This window comes from Natator depressus, chromosome 1 (genome assembly GCF_965152275.1).
Source record: "Natator depressus isolate rNatDep1 chromosome 1, rNatDep2.hap1, whole genome shotgun sequence".
Classification (NCBI taxonomy): domain Eukaryota; kingdom Metazoa; phylum Chordata; order Testudines; family Cheloniidae; genus Natator; species Natator depressus.
In genome coordinates, this window is record NC_134234.1 from 213,881,732 (window position 1) to 213,896,394 (window position 14,663).

The 14,663-nt window shown below is 46.6% G+C and overlaps 1 long non-coding RNA gene across 2 annotated transcripts; it reads left to right on the forward strand.

Moving 5' to 3' along the window:
- Positions 1-53: 53 nt before the first annotated feature.
- On the forward strand, positions 54-14,260 carry LOC141975082 (uncharacterized). Of its 2 annotated transcripts, none has more exons than XR_012635850.1 (4): positions 54-239; positions 7,721-8,212; positions 11,864-11,982; positions 14,019-14,260. It is a non-coding gene; the product is annotated as an uncharacterized LOC141975082 (long non-coding RNA). The 2 variants fall into 2 exon arrangements; XR_012635848.1 differs by having other exon boundaries at positions 7,721-8,135; positions 14,019-14,257.
- Positions 14,261-14,663: the final 403 nt, after the last annotated feature.

Here is a 14,663-nt window from a genome sequence, read left to right on the forward strand (position 1 = left end):
CTGCGGCGGGCGCGCCTCGGCCCCCCGCTGGCCGCACCCCCGGGCCGCGGCGCCGGCCGCTGCGTGGCTCTGCGAGCGGCGCTGCCGGGCGGGCGCCGGGGGCTCGGGCTGCGGGAAGTGGCCGCTCCTGCCAGGACACAGCGTATCCGCAAGTGGTGCGAACTGCGCCACAGACAAGAAGAAGCTGCCGTGCACAGACCAGCAGAAACCACACAGAAGGCGCGGAGAATAAAGACACAGTGAGTACACACGAGTGGAGGCCAAATTAAAGCCGTTAAACTAGAAAAGGCTGTTTTCAAAAAAAAAAAAAAAAGAGGGAGAACTGTAAGCCAACCCCACCTGTATCTTTCTGTTGTAATCCTGCTGGAGATGGGAACAAACCTTCCAGATCTATATGAAAACTTCGGGAGCAGATACAAAAGAGCCGGGGATAAGAGTAGCCATTTTACCGGAAGCTCTGGAAGTTGATAACATTCTTACAGCAGCCAGCTGAAAATGCTTCTCTTTTGGATGAGATCTTCACAAGGCTTAGGAACTATGGTAACCGTAAGAAAAATGTTGTTGTGTTTGAACGGCACCAGTTCTGTCGTGGCCTCACCTGCACTTAGGGGAAGAGCAGATAGACAAATATGTCACAGAGCTGAGGCAAAAAGCAAGCATTTGAGTTTGGAAATACTGAAAAGGATATTCTCAGCTACAGTACTGTGCTTAGGTTTCAGAGTAGCAGCCGTGTTAGTCTGTATTCGCAAAAAGAAAAGGAGGACTTGTGGCACCTTAGAGACTAACCAATTTATTTGAGCATAAGCTTTCGGGAGCTACAGCTCACTTCATCGGGAGCTGTAGCTCAGGAAAGCTTATGGTCAAATAAATTGGTTAGTCGCTAAGGTGCCACAAGTACTCCTTTTCTTTTTGTGAGTACTGTGCTTAGTGTCACTGATAAAGGGCTAAAGGAAAGGTTGTTGAGGAAAGTGGAAACCTGATTTGGGTTTGCAGAAAGGAATAGGCATTCACAGAGCCTCACAAGCTGCAAAGACACAACTAGAGATCCCATCTGGGCCACATACTGACAAGTTTGTAGAGGCTGTTACACAAAAGAATACTCATGGGGAGGGCCCAGCGGCTGGTGAGTCAGAGCAAAGCAGGCACACCAACCACTCGCACAAAAACTCTGTACACACTGTGGTACAACACACCTAGCCTATGGAAAAATATGCCACAAATGTGGAAAATTAAATCACTATTCTATTTGCAGAGCAACACACTTACCCAAAAGGCAAAGCCACAAATCTCTGACTGAACTAGAATGCGAACAGTCTCTTTTTGTGTATACAGTGTCACAGGGAAACAGAAATCCTATAGCTCTGTCAGAAATCATATAGCTCGCTCACAGAACCTTGGTGTCCTACACTGCATGTAAGGAAGGTACCTATGAAGTTTTAATCTTGATATTGGGGTGGAAGCTAAATGTTTTCCAATTCAGTGTTCGAGAAAGACAGCCGGTCCCATCTAGATAAAGCAGTCTGATGTTGTGCTTATAGCATATGGTGATTCCAGAATATACTCTGAAGGGGAAGTCACTTTAACAACAGCAACTGTTAAAGCTAAGGTCAGTCTTCAATTGAAGACTTCACCTTAGTGATGAAGACTTAATCCCTAAGGCATTTACAACACTACTGATAGGCAGAGAAGCCTGCATACGGGTACACCTAGTATGTATGAATGAGTATGCTGCACACCAAAGCACACAGCACTAAGAAGAATTGCTTGCACAATACCTGGAATTCTTCAGGGGACTAGGAGAGTTCTGTGGGAAGCATCGCATATATACAGACCCATCAGTCACCCTTGTCATACGGTGCATGGCTGCAGAACTACACCTTTTGCAGTGACAGACTCAGAAATTCACTCAGACAGTTAGAAAAGGAAAGAGTCTTAGCCAAAGTGAACTCACCCACTCCATGGGTTAGCAGTTTAATCATAACTGGGACAAAATATGGCAAGATTAGGATTTGTTTGGATCCCAGATGCCTTAATAAGACTATACTGATACAGCATTATTCTATCCCCACACCAGCAGATGTCCTGACTAGCTGGTAAAAAAGCATATTTATTATGCTAGATAAGAAAGATGGATATTGATAAGTCACATTAGGTAATGAGTCATTTGATCTTTGCACTTTTACTACACTCTGGGACAGATACAAGTTTCTCTCTTTACCTTTTGGAATAAGAGATAAGGTGGTTCAGTAAAGATAATGCCATAATAAATAGACATGAGGAATGACTAAGAGAACATGCCACTGTGTTCTGTTGTGTTCCAATGGTTTGAGCTGCACCGTTTATCTGCATGCACACCAGCTGCATTAGGTGTAACTGTATTGAATGGTGGAGCAGTTGGAGCAAATTGGCTGCTCTGTCACTGTGGTATGAGGAGAGTTGCATCTGTACTTTGAGGGATCAAGTATTCCTCATTTCAGCATTGAGTTTATAGGCTTTGTCAGTAGGGGGTGCCGGGAGTGTGTCTTGCTATGGGGATTGTCAGCTATCTGGTGGTCTACATGACTAGTCTCCAGTCCTTAGTGAGGAGTCAGTGAAGGCAATGTCTCAGAAGGAATCCTCAGGGCAAGGGTGAAGAGGTAGTAACATTTAGCAAATCTGGGATGGTTAGTATCTGTGTGTAGGTAGCTGCTGTTTGCTATGCCTGATCTAAACTTGAGTTTTGCCTTAGCAAAGAGTAGATGCTAGACTTCGTCCTACAGTGCTTATGTGCTCTGTTCTCAGAGTGTCTGTAGTATCTGTAAGGGCAGTGTGGTGTTGGCATGTTGGAGTATCACTCAGAGGGCAGAGTAAAGCTTCCATTGCACAAATGGTTTGTACCTTAACTTTTTATTTCCTTGTTTTCAGAGGTTTAAGGTTACCCATTGTCCACATTCTGGAAGGGCATTAGGCCGCACTGAGTAAACCTAACTCTGTATTAATGAAGGTTTGGGGCAGTTAATTTCCTTGGTATTTTAAGGGGAAAAATTCTTACTACCCCATAGAGTGGTTGCCCTTGCTGAACCCCTGAGGGGAGGTGCAGTTGCCCTGAATTGTGACACCTGCTACTAGAGGGAGCTGTGGAGACTGTTCTGTTGTTTGAATCCATAAAGAAAAATGCACCAAAATTTGAAAATAAACTCTCCCCATCATGCCAGGCCTGGAAAGAAGGGACTCAGCAGGGGAGGAAGAAGATGACAACACTGGTCAGCACCTCTCACAGGTTCAGATAAAACAGAGGGAGCCATGTTTCCATGGTTTAGGGATATCACACCAGCAGGAGCACTATTTCTCTGTACCGCAAGAAGTGCGGTAAGCGGGAAAACATCACCTGATCTTTCCACAGTGCCCCACAGAACAGCAAAGAATACACTGAGCGGAAGCCATCAATGACTGCAGATAGGAGCCACGGAACTAGTTATGTGACTAGGAGGAGTCGGGCCCGGAGGCAGGTTGTCTCCAGATGAAAGGATATGTGAGCTGTACCATTTCACAGAACTGTATATGGTGGAGACTAAACAGATGTCATCACCTGTATTATGTTAATGTAAAGGTTAATGATGTGATATTGACAATGGAGAGAGATACAGGAGTGGCAATGACCATGATCTCTGAGGGGGCTTGCAAAAAAAATGTTATCTGAGGTAAGAAACTATTGTGCTTTTACAGAATTGCAATAAGGGCAGAGAGGGGTATTAAGCTGTCTCCCTGTCACTGTAACTTATAAAGGTGTCTGTTCACCGTTAGAATTAATTGTAATGGAAGGAAATGGCCCCCTAGTAATCGGCAGAGACTGGCTATACAAGATTAAATTGGATTGTGGTACATCATTTGTCAGACAGAGTGGGGGCACTAAAAGACCAATGTAATTAGTACAGATATGGGTTTGGTTAAAGACATACACCAGCAAAGCAAAGGCCAGTCCTAAATTTCTGAAGGCTACACCTGTTCCATATGCTCTGTAAGAGCCCATGGAAAAGCAACTGGATGACTTGCAAAAGCAGGGTATAATTTCTCTATGGAGTCCAGTGAAAGAACTGTACTAATTGTGTGTATCCCAAAAGGTGATGGTAGTGTAAGAATTTGTAGGGATTATAAAGTCACTATAAACCCCGGGCTGGAGATGGACAAATATCTGTTTCCTAAACCACAAGATTTATTTGCAAAAGCTGACAGAGGGAATGAAGTTGAGCAAACTCGACTTGCCCCAAGCTTACCAGCAGATGGCAATGTAGCCAGATGCAAAAACATTTCTGTCCACAACACACACAAGGGTATTTAGGTATGAAAGATTACCCTATGGGGAGCTAGCACACCTGTTCTGTTTCAATGAATAACAGATCAGGCACTGCAGGAGGTAAATGGTGGTGTCTGTTATTTAGAAGATCTATTAATAACTGGGAGGACTTCAGAGGAACATTTAAAATATCTAGAGGGGACTTTAAAGAGATTGCAGAAAAATTGTAACGTTAACAGAGATAAGTGTGCTCTTTTTCAAAATCAGGTTACTTGTTTGAGGCATTGTGTAGATGCGGAAGAGGTTTACCTATTAAAAGAGAATACAAAATCCATTGAGAACGCTCCAGTGCTATACGCTGTCTCAGAGCTTAGATTGTTTCTGACCATGTTAAATTATTATGGAAGATTCATTCCGAATTTAGCAACATTAATTTCAGAAACTATAAAGTGGGTTTGGATGGAAAAGGAACATAAAACTTTTGAGGTAGTGAAAAAGAAACTAGTTCCAGTTTATTGCTAGATTGTAAAACTGAGCTTTCCATAATTAGGGCCCTGAGAAAATTGTGACTGCCCAGAAATTGTGGAATTAGCCCAGTACTGCAGTTTTTCCTACAGTAGGGAAGTAAAAGTGGGCACCTGTACGTTCTCATGCTTGGGGAAATCTGTAGCCTCACCTGAACTTCTGCTTCAACGTAAAACTGCCCATGGATGCCTGCTTCTGTTGCTCCGTTGTAGGGGAAATCGCAGCAGTTTGGGGTGATTCAGTGTCTGTTTTTATACAAAGGAATGCAGCAGTGACCTTTTACTGATGGCATTCTGTGTACATCCTGTGAAATTTGCTATTTTACCTGTGACTGCTGTAATTAAAAAACAAACAAAAACAAAAAAACCCAAGATTTTCTCAGGGCCATAACTTAGCCTCTCCTGTAGGAATTGGGCCTATCATTTCACACACTTGTAAAGATGGGAGTGAAAAATCCATAGCATTTGCTGGCAGAACATTATCAAAGGCTGAGAGAAGAGACTCTCAAATTAAAAAAGAAGCTTTAGCATCATTTGGGAGGTTATTAAATTCCATGAATACCTGTTTGGGAAACAATTGATCTTAATCACTGATATAGAAGCATAGGGTTGGAAGGGACCGCAAGGGTCATCTAGTCTAACCCCCTGCTAAGATGCAGGATTTGTTGTGTCTAAACCATCCAAGACAGATGTTATCCAGCCTCCTTTTGAAAACCTCCAGTGAAGAAGCTTCCACAACCTCCCGAGGCAGTCTGTTCCATTGTCCTACTGTTATTAGTGTTAGGAAGTTTAATCCACTGGTAAAAATACTGGGTCCAAAGGCGTTGCACCATTAGTGGCAGCAAGGCTGAAGCGATGGGATTTGATCTTAGCAGCGTACCCGTATGCCATTTATTATAGACCATCAGAAAAACATGCTACTGCAGAAGCACTGTCCTGTTTGCCCCTTTACACAGGGAAACAGAAAGGAAAACTCTGTATATCGAGTCTCTTTCCTAGATGACCTTCCTATTACAGCTAATGAAATTGCTCTGGAAATAAGAACCAAAATGGGATCTTTTAAGGTGATGCACTATGCACTATCAGGGTGGCCAAATCACATAACAGAAGAACAACTTAGCCCATCCTATTTCAGGAAGCTGGAGTTATCCCTGTAGGATGGTTGTTTACTATGGGGACTAGGGTTGCCTGGTGTCCAGATTTTGACCGGAATGCCCTGTTGAAAAGGGACCCTGGCGGCTCTCGTCAGCACTGCTGACCAGATCTTTAAAATTCCACTTGGCCGCCCACAGCAGGGCAGGCAGGGTGCCTGCCCGGATCCATGCAGCTCCTGGGAAGCTGCCAGCATATCCGTCTGGCTCCAAGGCATAGGGGTGGCCACAGGGGCTCTGCATGCTGCCCCCACCCCGAGTGCCAGTTCTGCAGCTCCTGTTGGCCAGGAACCCCAGCCAATGGGAGCTGTGGGGATGGCGCCTGCAGGCAGGGGCAGTGCGTGGAGCTGCCTTGCCGCACCTCCACCTAGGAGCCAGAGGGAGATGTTGCTGCTCCTGAGAGCTGCCTGAGGTGAGTGCCACCCGAAGTCCACATCCCGAACCTCCTCTCGTGCCCCAACTTCTTGCCCCATCCCTGAGCCCCCTCCTGCATCCAATCTCCCTCCCGAACCTCCCCTTCCCAAACCCCTGCCCCAGCCTGGAGCTCCGTGCACCCCAAACCTCTCATTTCTGTGGAGCCCACACCACCAGCCCAGAGCCTGTACCCCCTCCCACACCCTGCCCCAGTCTGGAGCCCCCTTCCACACTCCAAACCCCTCTGCCCCAGCCCAGAGCCTCCTCCTGCACCCCAAACCCATCATCTTCAGCCCAACCCCAGAGCCCGCACCCCCAGCTAGAGCCCCCACCCCCTCTCACACCCTAACCTCCTGCCCTAGCATGGTAAAAACGAGTGAGTGAGCGAGGGTGGGGGAGAGCAAGCGACGGAGGGAGGGGGAAATGGAGTGCGGGGTGGGACCTCAGAGAAGGGGCAGGGGTAGGGCCTCAGAGAAGGGATGGGGTAAGGGCGTTCGGTATTGTGTGATTAGAAAGTTGGCAACCCTAGTCCTGTGTAAGGCAGTAATGACATTTCCATGAGAAGCAGGGAATGAAGAGGGAAAGATGTCTGAAGCCTGAGTCCAGCAGAATGAGCCTTACCTGGATTCTAGCTTTTTGACCATATTGTGTTACAGCCTATACTGGTTTCCTGACAGCCCCTCCCCCAGGTTTTTCTGTCTAGGGTAGAGAGTATTGGTACGAAATTACAAGGGGCGGATGAAGTGGGAAGAAGGTGTGGTGAAGCATATATTGGGATCAGTGACACATCTGGTAGAGGTAAAAGGGGGCGGGGGGGTAATGAAGAGGCATTCATTGTTACCAGATAAAGGCTGAGTACAATTATAGGATGTGGCTCCTGAAGTTGATTTAAGCAGGGTTTGAATGAGCTCTTCACTGACATCTAGTGATCAGCTGGGGGGAAAGACTTCAGGAACCAGCCTTGTTTGCATAGGCACGCCTGTTGTGCCAAGATGTGCAGCGTGATGGAGCAGCTTTGCCCAAATGACCACTTTTGGCTGGTGTAGGACTGCAGGTTACTGTGGTGTTGGGTGCAGGGGTGAGGAAAGGTTGTTGTCCTTGTTGTATGAGTGGGGGCAGCAGAACTGTGCTTGGCCTGCCCGGATTGAGCATGGTCACCCTCAGCTTTACTGCCCTCACTAAGCAGGGGTAGGGTGCCAAAGGCTAGCGGAGAGGTGAGTTGGGGGTGGCTGGCTGAGGTGGTATAATAGGTATAGGCTTTGCCCAGAGAGTCCTAGACGTTGTTCTGACCCTTTGCTCTCTACTGTTTAATAACGAAGTGGATTATACTCATTTGGGAGTCTCTTGTTTTGTTACAGATCACTAGCGCTGAAGTGGCTGATGCCCAGGTGTGTGTGACCTGCTGTGGGGCAGTATCTCCCGTGCAAGAGACTGACCAGTCTGCTTTAGGAGCAAGGCTGCTCTTCTAACGGCTGAAATTACCGAGAGCTGTGTTCGGGGGCGGGACGTCAAGGCATCGCAGAGGTGGCAGTAGAGCGGCACAGTGGTGGCGTGAACAACGAGGCGGCCAGCGGCCGAGGGACTGGCAGCGACGCGGCCAGCGGCAGGGTGAACGATGAAGCAGTGGCAGCAGCAGGCAGCAACACAGGGTGAAGGGTGGAGCAAGCCGCTGAGGCACTGTTCAGCCCCTCCCTCATACCCACTGTGGTGGGAGGTGAACTCACCCGAACGCACCTCTGAATTCTGCATCTTTGCTGACCAAGCACAACAACTGTGAGTGCAATGTGGTGGAGGGAGAGGGGAGTGGCAAGTTAAAGGAACACTTGTTTGTCAGACTTTCACACTGCAAGGTGAGAACCTGAGGCAAAGAACACTGCCCAGTGTATTGTGGGGTGGGGGTTTTGCTCATGGTCACATGCTTGTGGTGGTTCCCCAAATTAATGCTGGCTTCCTTTCCCCTTTTTATTGAAAGTTTTCTTTTCTACACTCAGACTCGGTACTTGCCAGAGGGGAAGTATTGACTCTTAGAGGTGCCCAAGGGCGGTGTAATTTTTCCCAGATTACCGGTGGGGACTCAGGCCAGTTCTGTATTCTGTTGTTAAGAGGGATCCCTAGATATTGAACCCAATCTCACCTGGCAGAAGGGTTACATTGTAAAAACAGTTACTTCTACTCTAAAGAGCTAATAGAGAGGATAGAGGTAGATCTGTCAGAAAGGTGTTTGAGAACTGCCATAGTGTTAAATGCAGGATGGGAGCGATTGGGGTTTTATTGTCAGGATTATTTTCCCTTTGTTATAGACAGTCCTGAGATACAACATCCTCATGCCCAAAAAGATATCTGGGTTCAATCTCTCTCTGCAGACAGTGAATGCTTCCTGCACAGCAGCCTTGCAGCAAAGTTTGATCTGCTCCTTTCAGCCAGGTCACTTCCCACCATTGCCCCAGCTCCCTGAGTGATAAGAACCAGCCAACTGGGAAACGGGGGAGGGGAGGGTTTAAAACAGGACTATCGATTAGAAATATTGTTACAAATCTGGAGCACCCAAGGACTTCCCTGTTGTCACTCTGCTGAACTGCATGGCCTCTGAGGGCTGCACTGTGACTGTGTGCATAGGACTTGGCTTCTCCTGCCCCAAAAATCTGGGCCTCAATGACTGGAGCAAAAGGAGATTCTCCACTAGATGTTAGCAGTATAGAGTCTATGGTACACAACTAAGCATTTCTGATTCTGTCCAGCAATGCCCTAGAGTGCACATATACACTAAATAGTTGAGTACAGTGTTAGTGCTGTTTTATAATGGGGATGATTCCTCCCTGGGCTCAATTGTTAAATAGTCCCAGCCCTGGTATGGGGCCATATCCCCAGGGCTTCCTCCCTGGAGACACTATCTTCCTAGAGCTGGGCTCAGTCCTTTCTCAGTCCCAGCAGCCAGCCGGGAGCTCCTTCATTGCTCCCCCAGTCCCTGCTAGCAAATTGTCTTTGGCTCAGTCCTAGCAGCCAGGCAGGAGCCTCTTACTCCCCTGGTCCCTGCCCCTGCTTAGCTGCCTGTGCTCCTGCCGCTTTTCCAGCCAGGCACACAGTCCTTTCTTCTCCAGCTCCAAACAGCAACTAACTGATGATCTGTTCTGCAGCTCCTTTTATATGGCCCTCCTGGCCCCTGATTGGCCATTCCAGCAGCCCCTCTGATTGGTTGCTTCCTCGCAACCACTCTAGGCCTCTTGGAGGATCTCTCCACAGCTCCTTTCCTGGGATGGGTGTGGCAAACCCTGAGGCCTCCAGCCGGGGCCTTTGGGCCTACTCCACCCCATCACAGGCCCCCAGATAACAAAGTCCAATAATTTTGGATCGTGTCCCTGTACTATGGTCCTAGTCAAACACTCGGAACATTAGTTCCCTCACCCTGCATGGAACTTAGGGTGTTTCCATAAAGCACAGTTTCTGTCTCTAGGTATTTATAGAGCACCAGCACCATAGAAGCCAGGCACTGTATTAATAGGCCTCCTCTCATGCCCTGTCCCTCCAGGGGGCCCTTCGCTACCCTCTCTCTCCTCCATGGCATTAAGTAGCCACAGTGCAACAGGTAAATCAGAAAGGTCTTCACAGGCTATTCGTGCTCTGGAGCAGAACGTTTCCTCCTCATTCATGATCTAGACTGATCCAGTCTCCCTGGTTTCAGTAATGCCGGATATGCAATAGCTCCAGCATGGCCACTGTTGATGGCAAGATGCTCTCAGGCTTCATCTCTCTCAGATCATCCCTGCGGAAGGTAAACGATGGAAGCGACATGAATAAACCACCCCAGGGGCAGAGGGGGTTACAGGCTGTTGTACCCTGGGCTGGATAGAAGGAGAGGACCGGGCCAACTAACCAGTGTTCTGAGCATTGTGGGCATTCACTGGAGCCCACTTGGCTCAGGACACATTGCCATCCCCTTCATTACATACAACCAGTAACCCACTTAATGAAACAAACATGATACTCAAGTTGTGTGTAGATTTCCTGTCAAACTGCTGCAGACTAGCTTAGGCCACACACATACAACCTAGAGACCGATTTTATAGGTATCTAGGTATTTAAATACCTTTGAAAATTTGCCCCCAGTGATTATTTTGCAGTTCCCACTTTGACCACTAGATGCCATTGTTCTTTCGCAGGAATAGAACTGTCACTACTCCCAGTAGCTAAGGAAGTGGTGGGTCATAATATCATCACATGGGCATTTCTGCAGGATCTGGGACGCCTCTTATGTTTAATGCTTGTTAATAATGGATCCTCTTTCCCATTTCTTTGTTTAAAGCTTCAGGATGATTGTGTGATGATGCAGATGGAAACCAAGAACAACTGTGTCCCCTTTTACATGGAGAACATACATTCAAAGAGAGATTTTCCCCCTGGTGTTATATATGTCTACAAGCTTTAAACAGATGCCTTTTGAAAATTTTTAGTCTCAGGGCCAAAAATCTTAACAAGACAACTGTAAAGAAACTGATTGGATGAACAGGGACTCTCTGGGGTGATGGTGCCATGCAAGGTGGGAGCCCCGTGTATTTGGAATCCACCTCAGTAGGTCTTTGGTGGAGAGAAATTGATATTAAAAGAAAACATATAATGCCCTCCTCTGTCCTCCCATTCCCAGGTCTCACAAAAGAATATCAGTTTCTCTTTCTCAGCTGAGCAAGAACTTTCTTTGTCCAACATCAAACCAGCTTCAGTGCTGATATGTAATTACTATAAAAGAGGTAGGAGGCCTGGCTGAGATCCTTGTCTATTTCCACTAAACTGGGTGATGTTTATTTGCACTTTGCTGCTGGTACCTTACCACAATTGACAAAAGGCCACAACCAGCCTGTGTGTTGCATGTTAGCCCCATGCCCCTCCCAGGTGCGACTAATAGACTCACTGGAACTCACCAGACACTGCCTGTTTTTTGTAGCTCTGCCTTGGGAATGGATCAATCCAAAATGGGGAGATTTCAAGAGAGTGTCATCAAATATTTAGTGACTTTCTGAACATGTCAGATTCTGCCCAAGAGTTTATAGATCAGCTGTGAAGACAGGTCATTCTGAAACAAGGGAGGCTGTGAAGCAGGGGGAACTCTTGGTGCCAACTGGTGGAAGACACAGGGATGCATAAATGTTACAGGGATCCCCCTGGGTCTGGTATTTACATACTACTTTGTCAGAGTCTGATGCAAGGTCTCTGCTGAAATCTTGTCACACTGGCCATCATAATCATTGCAAAATATATGTGTGGTTAATATGTAAAGAGTTACGCGTATATAATGAAAATTATGTTTTAAGTTCTGTGAGTTGAATGCACCCACCAGCAGTGGATAAACAAGTTTATTTCAGCCAGAAAATATTTATCTATTGGTCTGTCTACAATTAAATTGGGTATTGTATACTTCAGAATGAACACCTATTTACAGTCTGAGCAAAATGCTAATCGAGTGATTGCAAAGTCTCCAGTGAAGACAATGGATTTCTTTTTTACTACAGCTGTAGGGATAGAAACAAACTCTGCATTTTTCCACTGAGGAGGCAAGAGGTCAGCATACTTGTATCATGAATGGAAGATCACAGCCTAGCTTGGCTGTAATACGCTGGAAGGATTTTGGGTGAGTTTTTGCTCTGTCTGATATGACAAGTAAAGTATAGGCTCTAGAATGCATGTTACGATTTTATTTTATATGTAACACTTTGTTTCCAAAATGTCTGCTTATTATCACTTGAATCTCTGCTCTTTGTTTAAAAAAACAAAACAAAAAACTTTCTCTATAGACAAATCTAAGTGCTGTGTGTAAAGCAGAGCTGTGCTGTACTGCTCTTTGGGAATGTCAGATCTGGAGAAGCTGAGAGCGTCCAGTGGATCGGGGGCTTCGCACTGCAGGTGGATGCTTGGAGGGCTCAGGGGTTGGAGCGTATCTATCATTAACCAATACAGAGAGTGGGGCCTGGAAGGTAGTGCTTGTCTTGCCCCAGACTGGTGGTGGTGGAGAATCGCCCCACAGCAGGTACAGACAAGGCTTCCTCATGCTCAGGGTGAGTGGTAGCTAGGTCCCTTATATCCATGGATACCCCCGGGAAGCATCACACAGGCTTCAACTTCTCAAAGGTTTTTGTGAGTTGGGAATACTCTGTAAGGGGGGCAGGGGACATTCGTATGGAGGTTACAGCAGTGGTTTGATAGAATGTGACATTTGGGTTTTTCCCTTTCCAAGCAAACACGTCTTGCTGAGTGCAGCACAGCCTGTGGTCAGACATCTCACCCGGAAAGCAGCTGCAAGTCTGCAGCGATTAGAGTAACGTGTGAGTGATACTTACATAGAGAGCGATAAGAATAGGGAGAGGGGAAGGTGGGGGGAGGAGAGAGTGGGTGGCATGCAGAGATGTAGTTAAAAGAAAGGAAGAGTTGTTCCAAATCCAAAATGCTCTGACGTATTTGAAAATGAGCCCATGTCACTGGAAAAATATACAAGATTTTGCAGATGTTGGGCTTGGAAGTGAATCCCTTTTTACAATGAAAATAAACCTATTCCTGAGGAGAAAATGGGCCCATCAGGAGGGATTTTCCAAAGCAACTAAATGACTTAGGAGCACACGTGCTATTGAAAGTCAGTGGGCCATGTACTCCTGAGGCACTTTTGAAAATCCCGCACATCAGCTGAAAGTGACTCTGGAATCGGAACTCTTGCATATTCAGGATTTGAAACGTCTCACAATGCTGATGCTGTAACAGCCACTTCAGGGAACTTCATGGAAAAGTGAAACGTGGGGCATGAAATTGCCTAAAACACGGTGAAAATCTCTGTGCTGACTTCTACAGCTGCAGTTTCATGCAGCTGCAGTGATTTGTAGAGCAGGAGACGAAAGGAAGTGGGATTAAGAGTGGATTTTTCCCTCCTGGCACAACCAGAATTCCCATTAAAGCCCATGGGGCAGATTCTGATTTCTCTTGCTCCAGCATAGATCAAGAGTAACTTCCATGAAGTCCACAGAGTTACAGCAATGAAGGAGAGAGCATGGGTGGGGATGTAGGATTGCTCTGCATGGGCCCAAACAGACTGTTGCATGTAATTAATAGAACCCCCCCTTTCAGGACTGGCCTGTTTAGCTGTACAGAATGACATCATTTTCTGGGGAGAAAATTGGGCTTTTTTTTTTTTTTTTTTTTTTTGGTGCAGACTCCCCCTTTTCATTGTGGTGACAGAGTGCTGAGGCTGAACAGCACCCTCATGGCTTTAGCCTCCATTAGTTCCCCCGGGGACAGCTGCTAGAGCAATTAGCTAATCAGAAGGGGAGGCTGGGGAGGTAAGGAACACATTAGGCCTTAGCTGGCTAACCTGATAGAAGCCAGGAAGGAAGTGCTACAAGGGAAGGAGGACTTGGCTAGCTGAGTCCAGGCTGAAAGTTCCCAAGAGAGGGAAATCTCCTTTCTTCCTAGGACCCTGGTAAAGATGGAGTGAAACATGTAGGATTAAAAACTGTGATGTTGCCCTGTACTGGTGTTGGTGGAAGGGTTTGGAATAAAATACAGACTGAACACTAAAAGAAAGTGGGTCTGAGCAGTTTCTGGAGCATCAGAGGATGGACAGAGCATCACCCTGTTATAATCACTCATGGTTTTTTACTCTGTGTTTTCTCTTCTTCACAGGACAAGTGTGGAATGTGAACTAAGGAAAGAAGCCGGACAGCTTATTTCCCTCTGACTGTAACATTTACTAACAGTCTATACTTACAGTCTGACAGACGGCACGCTGTGACTATGCAGTAGGTGACTTGGCTAGATTCAGCTCTAGTGTGTAGGTCCCCTCCACGAACTCCCCCCAGATCTAGAAGACCACACGCTACCCTGGTTCCACGGTCAGACTGAGAACAGTAATTGGTCAAAGCATGTAACATTTCCCATAATAAACTTCTCAAATTCCACATGCCTGGGTCCTGGTTATCTTGTTCTCTCCACACACTTTAGTGGCATGAAACTGAAGAACATTTTTCGCTAGTAAACTCAATGGCATTTCTCTTTTGTAGTGCAATAATAACTTATAAACACCCCAGCTGACCAATTCCAAAATTTCAGGCAATGTTCTAGGCATCAGTGGGCAGAACCCTGCAGATTTTGAAGAAACATGGACAAGCCTGATTTTCCACTGGTGCATGTGTGATTTAAAGTTAGGCATACAGGATGCCCATTTGGTGCTGCGGGCAGAGAAATCTCTGGTGCCCCCTGCTGCTGCATACACAAATCACAGGCAGCTGTTTAATATGCTGCTGTCTCTCCCTTAGGTGGATTGCTGGG